Source organism: Ovis canadensis, chromosome 6 (assembly GCF_042477335.2).
Source record: "Ovis canadensis isolate MfBH-ARS-UI-01 breed Bighorn chromosome 6, ARS-UI_OviCan_v2, whole genome shotgun sequence".
NCBI classification, from domain to species: domain Eukaryota; kingdom Metazoa; phylum Chordata; class Mammalia; order Artiodactyla; family Bovidae; genus Ovis; species Ovis canadensis.
In genome coordinates, this window is record NC_091250.1 from 22,345,580 (window position 1) to 22,360,093 (window position 14,514).

Here is a 14,514-nt window from a genome sequence, read left to right on the forward strand (position 1 = left end):
TTCTTGCCTGGAGAATCCCAGGGACGGTGGAGCCTGGTGGGCTGCCGTCTATAGGGTCACACAGAGTCGGACACGACTGAAGCGACTTAGCAGGAGCAGCAGCAGCAGCAGCAGGAAGTTACAGGGTTATTCTAAGAATTCATTGACTTAATCTCTGTAAACAATATAACACAGTGTCTGAAACCTGTCAAGCATGCTCAGTAAAGCTACCCATTGTTACTGTTATTTTTAAATAACCGGATAAGAAGGAGGAAAAAGATGTACCCATCGCGAGGTACAGATCCTTAAACACTTCCATGTTACTAACTAATCATTTAGAGCCTTGTGAGGAAGGACCCACTCTTCCACTACATCAGTGGACTCAGGTCCTGGGAGAACTTCATCCATTTATAAATTTACAGAATCTGAACAACCCAGAACAAACCAGGTCACCATTGTTCAGATTGCACCCTGCCCAAAGGGAACTGTTTGGGGAAATCTTTCATTTTCCAAGCCCTGCCCCCCATATTTGGGTTGTATCATCCCAGAAGTGGCAATTTTTTTTTTTTTTTTTAGTTTTGCATAAATGTTCCATACGACCCAGCAGCAGCTCTGGGGTCCAATCCTAAATCCCACAACTCTTTCATGACCCAACCTTCCAGTCATACCCTGGCTTCCCTTGTCTAGGGGAGCCTGCAGAGAAGTTCGCCCCTCACCTGGGATCTGCCCGGGTGAGGAGGGAGCTGTGCTCCCGTAACCTAGCCTCTGGTGAGGGAAACCAATCCAGGTCTGTCCTGGCTGTGGACTCCACCCTGAAATGCAAACTGAGGGAGAGAATGCCTTTTCTTCCTGCCTGAAACATATTGCTTGAGTATTGAGGCATGGGAGCGAGAGGGAGAGATGATGGAAAGCAACCACCTTTTCTGTTTCCCTTTTCATACCAGCAGCCTGAACGGTTGGTTGGTGGAGAACTTCACGGCCGTTGTCACCGAGTCGCTCTGTCTGAACCACCATCCTAGGATCCACCTAGATCAACCCAGCCTGTCCGTCACGCTTGGCGTTCTCTGATCTGTAATTCCACCGCTCTCTCTTCATAGCATCCGGTGCATACCGCCAGGAGCGTACATCCACAGGGGACAGGACCTCGGTGCCTCTGCTTCTCGAAATTTTACTCCCGGACCTAAAATGGTACCTGATACATAGCAGACACCCAGCAAATGTTGTTGGCTGGGTGTCTAAGTGGGTCAGTACACGTGAAGGAGGGAGAAACAGCGCAACCACAACTGCCTTCTGTACGGAGAACAGAGAGTGGATTCTCCACCATGAAAAGCCCCTCGCTTGAGCATCAGGGCGGATTTAGGCAGAAACAAAATAGCCCGGATCTGAACTGCCTGCAAGGAACAGAATGACTCTGCACAACAGACCGCAAGAGCACCCCAGAGCTGCAGTGTGGGGGCGGGAGAGCTCACTGCAAGAGGGGGGCCTGCGCGGGAGAGTGGGGAGGGCGGCGCGGGCGAGGACGGGCACCGGTGTGGGCGCTGCGCGGGGTGAAACCGACGGGAGAGCTCCGGTGACCGGGACCGACCGACCCACGACAGGAATGGCCCAGTGCCATTTGAAGTTGACTGCTGCCTTCTCCCATGACCCCAAAACTCTCAGTTCAAGTTGTGAAACATTCTCAGTTTCGTTTTCAGGATGGCTTTGTGTGGGAGGAGGAGAGGCAGATAGGGAGAGGGAGAAGAGAAGAGAAGGATTTGCGACCCAAGCTTGGGTTTATGTCAGGACAGAGATAAAGAAGCTGATGCAAGAAGCAGAGAACATCAGAAGGCAGGAAGTCAGAGCACAGCCCACTGCAAACGCAACAGGGCTCGGCGCAATCTTTGGCCTTCAGATGGACACGACATGGGAATCGTGTGCTTCTAATCTTCACCAGATCTCAAGGGGTCAGAAAGTCCCAGCTAACTCCTGGGGCATCATTCTGCCATAAAGGTTAATTTTCTTGTCTGTGACCCATTTGGACTATGAGTCCCCTAAAGGCAGGGATTTCCTTATTTGGAAAAGCATATGTACTCTAGCTCAGTGTCTAACAGAGAGTAGCTACTGTCTGTTGAACGAATAAATGAATGGCTTTACTAAAGATCTTCTTCACGAAAAACTAACAAAGATTAACGAAAAAATCAAATGGGAGAGAGAGAGGAAGGAAGAAGGAAATGGAAATAGAGATGATGGAGAGAGGGAGGAAAGAAGGGTGGGAAGGAGAAAGAGAATAAGAGTGGAACCCTAATACATAAAATCTGAAGGTTTCCTCAGGTGAGTTTTTTTTTTCCTTGCCTCCAATTTATCCCTAACAGACTTTCATTGTCACTTGCTCCATATTCAAGGACTTCCCCGGTGGCTCAGATGGTAAAACGTCTACAACGCAGGAGACCTGGGTTCGATCCCTGGGTCGGGAAGATTCCCTGGAGAAGGAAATGGCAACCCACTCCAGTACTACTCTTGCCTAGAAAATCCCATGGATGGAGGAGCTTGGTCCATGGGGTTGCAAAGAGTCGGGTTTCCTCAGGTGAGTTTTTCTTTTTTCCTTGCCTCCAATTTATCCCTAACAGACTTTCATTGTCACTGGCTCCATTTTCTAGAATTAGGTTGAAAGAGCCAAAAAAACCTAGGGGATGGTTTCCATGGGAAGTCCTCCTCCTAAGCACAGGCCATGCACATCCCTAGAGGCTGCAGTCCCCTCTCAGTGAGAGCCACACATCGCCTGGCCAGTGGCTGAATAGAAGGAGTCCCATTTCAAGGATGGAAAGTCTCCAGGATAGCTCTGGCCTCTATGCTACTGTGCATCCACCCGGAGGCAGTACTCAAAGATGAATAACAAGGCTCCAAACCTTTGTTAAAAGCTTAATACAAGTTGTTACGTCAGAGGCTCTGGGGATACCCTGCAATAAAGGTTTTATAGATAATAGAATAAATTATAACAACATTTAATAATACTAATCTTTAAAAGTTGGTTTATCCTCATTTCTGTGTGTATTTGATCAATTATTAGAAATGATAAGTAAAATCTGATGTGTAAAGAAACGTAAAGATGCAAAACTTAAAAATAAGTTTTGGGACCAGGTCTAAAGACATGAAAATCCAAATGTCATAAGTTGCCCTTATTATTGTAGATATATTAAGCATTGACATAGCAATTACTAATAGTATACATCAGTAAGTCAGGCAAAATGATTTCTTAGTCTGTTAACTCGTGTGAATATGCACTTAAATGAATTAGCCCATCTTTGAAATTGTAGCTAGGATTAAAGCTTAGTTTTTCCTAGATGAAAATATGCTTTCATAGGACAGAAACTACTGTCTGCCTACTCACTGCGATCATCTGACAGGATAGATTTCTGCCCAGGATGCCTTGTGGAAAGTATCTGACTTCAGGAATGAGAGTGACTCTCTCATTAAAGGTGGTATAGAAGTGCTTCTTTCTTAGAATCAAATGAAATAACTGAATTCATTCTCAGGCACGTTTAACTCTTATTCTCTACCTGACTTTCAAATATGCCCTTCCTTGCTTTAATTTCCCTTTTCATATGATGGGACAAAATACACTATCGCAAGGCAAGTTAGTAATATGTGCCTGAGATGAAGTAAGCCCTCGCTCAGTGGCTGTCCCCACAGTTTCTCTTGGTCCTCAGTTTATTTGCCCTCAGATTCTGGACATTACAGACAGTTTGCATTCCTCAAGGCCAGGATCATGGCTAACGGGTGGTAGGGAGAAAAGTGCCTGTCATTCTCCAAAGATACGACCTGCCAACAAAACGCGGATAAGCCCAAGAAACCACTTCCAAACATGGAAACATGACTGGATCAGTTTGAGGCAGATGGAAGATCTTGCCAGTTCTTAATTTTGCCAATTTCCCTAACTGATTTCTCAACCACTCAACACAGGATGAAAGGGGGAAAAAATGACTTCTATTTCCAACACTTTGGCACTATTAGAAATGCAAATGTTTTCCCATAATAAGTAAAATACATGATAGAAAAATTGAGGATCTGAGGATTATCCTGAAACCTTTTACAATTTATGGAAATTTCATAGCAGAGTTTATTTTTTTCTAAGTAAGAATTGAATATATTCATTACCATCTTGGTAGATATTTTATAGCTAAGTTTATTTTTGCATTGCCAGAAAAATGTTTGCTGGTGACTGATTAATGGAAGGAACATGCACCCCCAACACAAAAGCATAAAATTCCAAAAATGCATTAACAACGCTTTCTTTATTTACTTACTGTCTTCTATTACTCCATGATTGGGGCTTCTGAGACTTTTTTCCCTCTTACTTTTCTGATCAGTTTTCTCTGTTTTCTTTGAAGACTCTCCTTTCTCCTCTATTCCTAACCATAGGTTCCCTTTTTGGCATTTCTCTCTGAAAGCAATCCCTCGGTGGGCTTCTCTGCTCTCAGGGATTCATTCATCGATTCTATGTGGATGCTTAAAACTATGCAACCACAGTAACAACTGATTATCAGTCATCTACTATGTGAAAGCCTGATCTGTCTTCAGAACAACAGATTCGAAAGTAAAGTAACATCTTTTCCACAAACAAGGCCCTAGCTTCTCATTCTGTCAGTGGTGTTAAGACTTAAACGAAAATAATATCCTAAGAGCCATATACAAGAAACTGATGAGGGCTTAGAAATAAACCTGCCTTCCTGGTGATTCACTGCATCACTTTTGGACCAGACATGTTATGGGTTATTTAACTATCTTCTATTGCTTTACATTTGATTTGCTGAGTATCTATTAAGCACTTACTCTGTGCCAGGTGCTGCTCTCGATGCAGGCAGACAGAAGCAAACATGAAAGACCCTGGAGGAGTTTGCAATTTTAGAGGGAAGAAGCGAACACCAAACTCATAAAATACAAAATGAGTTACCAAGAAGAGCAATATCGAAGGTAAAAACAGGCTGGTGCAGCAGAGCACCTGAGGTTAGGATGCTGTGGGCTGCTTTGGATGGGCGGTGCTTCTCTGAGGAAGCAGGATTAGAATTCATACCTGAATAAGGAAGATACAGAAACGCAAAGATCTAGGGAAAGTATGTTGCAGCCCAGAGGGAGAGCATATCCAAAGGCTCTGAGACGGGAATAAGCTTAGCATGTCTGAGAAACTGACTGAGCAGGTGCACACACACACACACACACACACACACACACACAAAGAGAGAAAAGGAAATCAAGCAATAGAAGGCAGGTATCAGCTCATGCGGACTCTACAGGGCAGGGTTTCTCAGCCTTGGCACTGTTGACATTTGAGGCCAGGTGATTCTTTGTTGTATTGTGTACACTGCAAGATATTTGGCAGCATCCCTGGGCTCTATCCTCTAGACTCCAGTACGCTCTCCGGAGTCGTAGCAACCCAAACAAATCTCTATAAATTGCCAAGTGTTTTCAGGGTTGTGAGGAGCCAAATAGCCTCCAGTTGAGCACCACTGGTGTTGGCCAAGGTAAGAAATTTGGATATTATTCTAAGTGCAATGGGAAGCTACTGGAACATCTTAGGCAGAGAGTGATAAGAAATGAGTTACACTGTAGGAAGTTTACACTGGCTTTTGTAGCAAGAGGAGAGAGTAGAGGCAGGGAGGAAATTAGAAGGTTACAACAGAAACATAGGTCAGAGACAATGGATGGTGGCCAAGAGGATTCATCTAGGAATTAGGTAGATGGGGTTCAGAGGAAAAGAATTAAGCATGATGCTTAAGTTCTTTGCTGGAGCCGTAAAGTAGTTGGACCTAAGCTCTAAGCCTGAGATGACACTGACATTTATTGGTAGGGAAGACAAGGACACAGATTTGTGGATGCAGAAGACAGAAATCAAGAATTCTGTTGGCCATACTAAGTTTGAGATGTCTATTGGATATCCAAGTGCAGACGTGGAACAACAGTTAGATGCATGAGCGTGGCCCCGGAGGACAGTCAGGATTGGGGGTTGAAATGTATAGATGGAATCTGAAGATGAGAAATAGATGGGATTTCTTAGCTTACTCACTTCCTTTGGATGCTGTAACAAACTGAGTACACACTTGTGGCTTAATACAACAAAAATGTATTCTCTCGATCTGAGGCCAGAAGTGCAAAGGCAAGCTGTCTGCAGGGCAGCACTTCTGGAGCGTGCAGGGGAGAGTACATGCCTCACTGTTGCTCTTTTTTGGTGCTGCAGCAGTCCTTGACTGCAGCCTCTGGCCACAGATCTCCAAGCTCTATCTCTTTGGTCATATCACTTCCTCTTCTGTCTGTAAAATCTCCCATATGTTTCTCTCTTTTTTTATTTTTTTTAGTTTTTTATTTTTTAAATTTTAATATCTTTAATTCTTACATGCATTCCCAAACATGAACCCCCCTCCCACCTCCCTCCCCATAACATCTCTCTGGGTCATCCCCATGCACCAGCCCCAAGCATGCTGCATCCTGCGTCAGACATAGACTGGCGATTCAATTCTTACATGATAGTATACATGTTAGAATGTCATTCTCCCAAATCATCCCACCCTCTCCCTCTCCCTCTGAGTCCAAAGGTCCGTTATACACATCTGTGTCTCTTTCCCTGTCTTGCATACAGGGTCGTCATTGCCATCTTCCTAAATTCCATATATATGTGTTAGTATACTGTATTGGTGTTTTTCTTTCTCTCTTTTTTTTAATTCTTTAAAATCCAATCATTTAGGCCATGCTGTACAGCGTGCAGGATCTTAGGTTCCCAACCAAGGATCGAACCTGTGGCACTCTGCATTGGGAGTACAGAGTCTAAACCAGTGGACCACCACGGAAGTCCCTCCCTTATGTTTCTCTTATAAGGACATTTTGTCATTTGTCATTATTAGGACCCTCCTGAAGAATCCAGGATGATCTCATCTCAAATTCCTTAATTCAATTCTATCTGCAAAGACCCCTTTTCCAAAATAAGGTAACACTCACAGGTTCTGGGAATTAGGATATTGACATCTCTCTTTGGGGCCACTATTCAACCCACAATAACTGGTGTAGACAAAGAAGACAAAAGGCTTGTTCCAAAGACAGTGACACTCTAAGGACAGGGCCTTGCAGACTCCAAGTAGGTAGAGGGGGAGGAGCTAGGAAAGAACGGCCAGATAGTACAGAGGCCACAGACGACTAGAAAGAGAGAGCCTAGGGCTCATGTTTCCTGTGTATCGCCCACATGTCTTTGTCCCAGGATAACTTTAAAAAAATAGTTGAATTGAAATGAATGTTTACAGTGATCTTCTTAAAAAAGCACATTGTCAGTGCCAGTAAACTTCCTTGAGGTTGTTGGAAAAACTCAGGGGTAATCACCCACACATTTATTGTTTTAGGTAAGCACATGGAAAAAAGAGAAAGAAAGAAAAAAATCTGTTTTATTTTGTGCCAAGTTTTTACTATAAAAGTAACCATCACTCTTCTTTTAATTCTTAATTCCCAAGGCACAAAAGACTAACATTTGAAACCTATTTAGCAAATTCTTTGGAACTTGTAGCAAACTTACAAAGTTAGATTTAGGATTCAAACCTCCATGATGGTCAGTGAAGTGAAAGAAATGGAAAGCAATGATTCAAAGAAACTGCTTTCCTCTGATGCCCTGATATGGAAATGGGAAATACACCTTCACTCCTGGGGAAAATATACGTATTATCTTTTCATAGAAATAATAGATTTGGTATTACCAATAACTTTATAGTCAATACTTTTCAGCTTTATAGAAATATATCATGCGGGATAAAAATGTCATCTGTTTTACAACGTAAAAATTGTTATTTAGAGGAGCACATTTTAAATCAAAATAAAACTGAATGTATGACTTCAGAATGCAGGAACACAAGTCTTTTTTTTTTTAAACCCCAGGTGTGACTCTTGCTGGCAGGGTGCTCTAGGTCTTACCCCTCTAAAGCTCTTGGGAGAGCAATTAGAGGGAAAACTTCAACTTTTCTTATAGTCATCTTGCTTCTAAAAGGGAAACAATGACTGAAGCAGTCTGTTTCCTGAGACGGGTGATGACTGCAAGAGGAGGCTTGAAGAATTTTCTATAATTTCCCTCGGTTCACACACTTTGGCCAAGTTGTAAGGCAAAGCTATTCAGGAGCCTTTTCCTCTCCACTGGAGATGGATTCAGGACTTGCAGTCTCATACTTCTGACCCTCTCTCCTCCACCTCCTGCCTTCACTCCTACCTGCCACAGGACCCTAAGGATTAGACAAAATTAGGTAAGACTGAGACTTGCTTGTCTAGGGCCTTACACCTGCCAACCAAGTATAATATCAAAGAAGTAATGAATCAGTCAATTAATTTGGTGTACAAAGTTAAAGAAAAGCATTTTATCAGAGGACTTAAAATAATATGACATGTATGAAAATCGTTGGGATTAAATTTCACTTGTACATTCCTCTTGTTAACCACTCTCCACCCCACTACCAAACACATACTGTCTGAGCCACCAGGAAAGCCCATAAATAAGCCATGAAATTCTCCAGGCAGGAACACTGGAGTGGGTAGCCATTCCCTTCTCCAGGGGATCTTCCCAACCTTGGTATAGAACCCAGGTCTCGCACATTGCAGGTGGATTCTTTACCAGCTGAGCTGGCAGGGAAGCCCAAGAATACTGGAGTGAGTAGCCTGTCCCTTCTCCAGGGGATCCTCCTGACCCAGGAATTGAAACAGGGTCTCTTGCACTGCAGGTGGTTTCTTTACCAGCTGAGCTACTGGGGAAGCCCCAAACACACACACATATATCCAAACCAGTACTCTGATCTGACTGGAATGGGTGAATTTAACTCAGATGACCATTATATCTACTACTGTGGGCAAGAATCCCTGAGAAGAAATGGAGTAGCCATCATAGCCAAGAAAAGAGTCTGAAATGCAGTACTTGGATGCAATCTCAAAAGTGACAGAATGATCTCTGTTCATTTCCAAGGCAAACCTATCAATATCATGGTAATCAAGTCTATGCCCCAATAAGTAAGGCTGAAGAAGCTGAAGTTGAATGGTTCTATGAAGACCTACAAACTTCTAGAACTAACATCCAAAAAAGATGTCCTTTTCATTATAGGGGACTAGAATGCAAAAGTAGGAAGTCAAGAAACATCTGGAGTAACAGGCAAATTTGGCCTTGGAGTACAGAATGAAGCAGGGCAAAGGCTAATAGAGTTTTGCCAAGAGAACACACTGGTAATAGCAAACACTCTTTTCTGACAACACAAGAGAAGACTCTACACATGGACATCTCCAGGTGGCCAACACCGAAATCAGATTGATTATATTCTTTGCAGCCAAAGACGAAGAAGCTCTATACAGTCAGCAAAAACAAGACTGGGAGCTGACTGTGGCTCAGATCATGAACTCCTTATTGCCAAATTCAGACTTAAATTGAAGAAAGTGGGGAAAATCACTAGACCATTCAGGTATGACCTAAATCAAATCCCTTATGATTATACAGTGGAAGTGAGAAATAGATTTAAGGGACTAGATTTGATAGACAGAGTGCCTGATGAACTGTGGACGGAGGTTTGTGACATTGTACAGGAGACAGGGATCAAGACCATGTGCAAGAAAAAGAAATGCAAAAAAGCAAAATGGCTGTCTGGGGAGGCCTTACAAATTGCTGTGAAAAGAAGAGAAGTAAAAAGCAAAGGAGAAAAGGAAAGATAAGCATCTGAATGCAGAGTTCCAAAGAATAGCAAGGAGAGATAAGAAAGCCTTCCTCAGTGATCAATGCAAAGAAATAGAGGAAAACAACAGAATGGGAAAGACTAGAGATCTCTTCAAGAAAATCAGAGACACCAAGGGAACATTTCTTGCAAGGATGGGCTCAATAAAGGACAGAAATTGCATGGACCTAACAGAAGTAGAAGATATTAAGAAGAGGTGGCAAGAATACACAGAAGAACTGTACAGAAAAGATCTTCACGACCCAGACAATCATAATGGTGTGATCACTCACCTAGAGACAGACATCCTGGAATGGGAAGTCAAGTGGGCCTTAGAAAGCATCACTACAAACAAAGCTAGTGGAGGTGATGGCATTCCAGTTGAGCTATTTCAAATCCTGAAAATGATGCTGTGAAAGTGCTGCACTCAATATGCCAGCAAATTTGGAAAACTCAGCAGTGGCCACAGGACTGGAAAAGGTCAGTTTTCATTCCAATCCCGAAGAAAAGGCAATGCCAAAGAATGCTCAAACTATTGCACAATTGCAATCATCTCACACGCTAGTAAAGTAATGCTCAAAATTCTCCAAGCCAGGCTTCAGCAATACATGAACCATGAACTTCCAGATGTTCAAACTGGATTTAGAAAAGGCAGAGGAACCAGAGATCAAATTGCCAACATCTGCTGGATCATCAAAAAAGCAAGAGAGTTCCAGAAAAACATCTATTTCTGCTTTATTGACTATGCCAAAGTCTTTGACTGTGTGGATCACAATAAACTGTGGAAAATTCTTAAAGAGATGGGAATACCAGACCACCTGACCTGCCTCTTGAGAAACCTGTATGCAGGTCAGGAAGCAACAGTTAGAACTGGACATGGAACCACAGACTGGTTCCAAATAGGAAAAGGAGTACGTCAAGGCTGTATATTGTTACCCTGCTTATTTAACTTACATGCAGATTAGATCATGAGAAACGCTGGGCTGGAAGAAGCACAAGCTGGAATCAAGATTGCTGGGAGAAATATCAATAACCTCAGATATGCAGATGACACCACCCTTATGGCAGAAAGTGAAAAAGAACTAAAGAGCCTCTTGATGAAAGTGAAAGTGGAGAGTGAAAAAGTTGGCTTAAAGCTCAACATTCAGAAAACTAAGATCATGGCATCCCGTCCTATCATACATGTCAAATAGATGGGGAAACAGTGGAAACAGTGGCTGACTTTATTTTTCTGGGCTCCAAAATCACTGCAGATGGTGACTGCAGCCATAAAATTAAAAGACACTTAATCCTTGGAAGGAAAGTTATGACCAACCTAGACAGCATATTAAAAAGCAGAGATATTACTTTGTCAACAAAGGTCCGTCTTTTTCCAGTAGTCATGTATGGATGTGAGAGTTGGACTGTGAAGAAAGCTGAGTACCGAAGAATTGATGCTTTTGAACTGTGGTGTTGGAGAAGACTCTTGAGAGTTCCTTGGACTCCAAGAACATCCAACCAATCCATCCTAAAAGAGATCAGTCCTGGGTGTTCATTGGAAGGACTGATGTTGAAGCTGAAATGCCAATACTTTGGCCACCTGATGTGAAGAGCTGACTCATGTGAAAAGGCCCTGATGCTCGGCAAGATTGAGGGCAGGAGGAAAAGGGGATGACAGAGGATGTGATGGTTGGATGGTATCACCAACTCGGTGGACATGGGTTTGAGTAGGCTCCGGGAGTTGGTGATGGACAGCGAGGCCTGGTGTGCTGTGGTTCATTGGATTGCAAAGAGTCAGACACAACTGAGCGACTAAACTGAATGTCAACTGTTGGAAACAAGTAAACCACATTTTTTTGAGAGGCAAAAAGGATGAAAACAATGCCTACTACTCAAGATGCTAAGAATAAATTGAAAAGTGCCTTGAAAAATCAAAGCAGAATAATGGTCAAGGAATTGCTGAGGTTAAGAAACCATACACAACTTGCCAAAAGTTGAAAGTTCAGCAAGCAGCTCTTTGATGTGACTGGAGAATTAGCTCATCTCTGCATTGTGTTCACTACATAAGTGGAGGGGTATTTTGGCAAGAAAAGTGGCAGCAAATTCTTGGCTTTTCCCATCAGGCTCTGACAAGCGTGAGCAGCCCTGGGTTTCATTGCAGGCTCTGTGACCTTTCCACTTAGTGACTGAGATAAGTCCTTGTCCCTTGCTGAGGCCCTCTCTCTCCATCTGCAGAACAGGAGCAATAATGAACACACTGACTGATTCGCAGGTTTGTTGTTAGGATAACATGTATTAGCAGATATTAGCAGCTTTGAAAAAGTTTAAAGTTGCAAGTCATTTTATTATGTAGGAAAAGGTTATCAGGATTGAGATTTTCTGACCCTATTCAGGCCTCATAATCAACCAGGATGAACACCATCCTTTCCATTCAGTTCAGTTCAGTTCAGTCGCTCAGCTGTGTCTGACTCTTTGTGACCCCATGAATCGCAGCTCACCAAGCCTCCCTGTCCATCACCAACTCCCGGAGTTCACCCAGACTCATGTGTATCAAGTCGGTGATGCCATCCAGCCATCTCATCCTCTGTCGTCCCCTTCGCCTCCTGCCCCCAATCCCTCCCAGCATCAGGATCTTTACCAATGAGTCAACTCTTCACATGAGGTGGCCAAAGTACTGGAGTTTCAGCTTCAGTATCAGTCCTTCCAATGAACACCCAGGACCAGTCTCCTTTAGAATGGGCTGGTTGGATCTCCTTACAGTCCAAGGGACTCTCAAGAGTCTTCTCCAACACCACAGTTCAAAAGCATCAATTCTTTGGCACTCAGCTTTCTTCACAGTCCAACTCTCACATCCATACATGACCACTGGAAAAACCATAGCCTTGACTAGATGGACCTTAGTCAGCAAAGTAATGTCTCTGCTTTTTAACATGCTACCTAGGTTGGTCATAACTTTCCCTACAGGGAGTAAGCGTCTTTTAATTTCATGACTGCAATCACCACCTGCAGTGATTTTGGAGCCCCCCAAAATAAAGTCTGTCACTGTTTCCACTGTTTCCCCATCTATTTGCCATGAAGTGATGGGACCAGATGCCATGATCTTAGTTTTCTGAATGTTGAGCTTTAAGCCAACTTTTTCACTCTCCACTTTCACTTTCATCAAGAGGCTTTTGCTGCTGCTGCTGCTAAGTCACTTCAGTTGTGTCCAACTCTGTGTGACCCCATAGATAGCCTCGTACCAGGCTCCTCTGTCCCTGGGATTCTCCAGGCAGGAACACTGGAGCGGGTTGCCATGTCCTTCTCCAATGCATCAAAGTGAAAAGTGAAAGTGAAGTTGCTCAGCCATGTCCGACTCTTAGCAACCCCATGGACTGCAGCCTACCAGGCTCCTCCGTCCGTGGGATTTTCCAGGCAAGAGTACTGGAGTGGGGTGCCATTGCCTTCTCCACAAGAGGCTTTGGACCTCCTTAAATAATAAGTAGAGTAGCTGCCATGTCTTTAGTGTCACATGGACAGAGCATTTAACAATAATCTCTGATACAGGGTTACTACTTCCATCTTCACAGATGACAAAAATAAAGTCCAGAGGGATTAATGGCTTTCCAAACCACAATTCTGATAAATGGAGAAGGTGGAGTTTGAACCCAGATCTGATTCCCAGGCACATTCTCTTCCAGAATGAAGACCAGAGAGACGTGAAACATGGCCTCCAGTAGCATGAGTGGGTGCATTGACGGACCTCAGCCTACTTCTCTTCACTAATTCCCGAGTCTTTCAGATCAGCAGCACCCACTAGGTCCCTGCCATGGAAGATCACAGTGAACTCTGCTTAGGAGGAACCTACTGTGTTCACAGGGAATGGTTTTTCCAAAGAAAGACCCCAGTTTCAAAAATCTATTACAAGGATAAAATTTGCCCAGGACATTCTCATAATCTATTGTGTAAGTGAGTTCATAAGCTTCTCATCAACAAGTTCTCTTCCTGCATCTATTATCCATGTGCCTAAGGGAAAGGAATAAGATCACCCAAGCTCTATGCTTTAGAAACCTTTTTACTGTTTTGTGAGTTACACTTGCCTCCACCTCTCCCACTAAGTTTCCTCCCTATTGTTTTGTGACAAGTGCTCAGTAAGCCTTATAGATTGACTGGCTATCTCAGAAAGAAGTGATTTACCCAGTAAAGAATAATTTTTAGGTTGAAAAAATTAAAATAAGTTAAAACAATAAAGTTGTGACTACTTACATCTACACTGTGTAATGTGAGTGTCCTGGTTCATTGAGAGTCTCTGTGCCCACACTCTCCTCTTCCTCTCTCTAACGCTTAGAACTGTTGACCACAGTTGACTCCTTGAAACCACTTCCTCTCTTGGAGTCCGTAAGTTTTACAGCATCCTGATACTCCACAGCCTCTACTTTAATAACTGCATCTACAAGGACTTTTCCTCTACTTCCAACTCCTCACACATGGACTTTACCTCAGGTTTTATCAGTCCCCTTCAAAACTGGTCTCCATCATGAAGATGGCTTCTGAATCTCTTCCTTTCCAGTTGGTATCTACTTTTCACTTGGATTCCATATAGTCTGTGTTTCCCAGGTTAAAAACCTTTGAAATAATCTTTGATGTTTCCACTTAGGTTTCCAGAGCAGTTTAGGTAATTCCTCTTGATACTTCCTGAGAAATACTCCTAGAAGCTATGCCTTATTTTTTTTTACTTATTTAAAATGGATCTTTGAATTCCAGGCCCTCCTCTTGAAAAATGCACAAAGGTCTGAGTAAGGCCCTGTTTCCTTTTTCTTATCCCTTCTATTCTTGCACATGGTTGCCAGATTAATATTCCCCATATACTTTTTTTCTTTCCCACTCTTGC

At 43.1% G+C, this 14,514-nt stretch overlaps 1 protein-coding gene and 1 long non-coding RNA gene across 4 annotated transcripts in view; one reads left to right on the forward strand and one right to left on the reverse strand.

Annotated features, from left to right (window-relative positions):
* Nucleotides 1-14,514, reverse strand: part of SYNPO2 (synaptopodin 2) — a 203,343-nt gene that overhangs the window by 106,626 nt on the left and 82,203 nt on the right. The window lies entirely within an intron of this gene.
* Nucleotides 1,702-13,896, forward strand: LOC138442279 (uncharacterized). The gene is made up of 3 exons (XR_011257615.1): nucleotides 1,702-1,968; nucleotides 2,361-2,542; nucleotides 13,325-13,896. It is a non-coding gene; the product is annotated as an uncharacterized lncRNA (long non-coding RNA).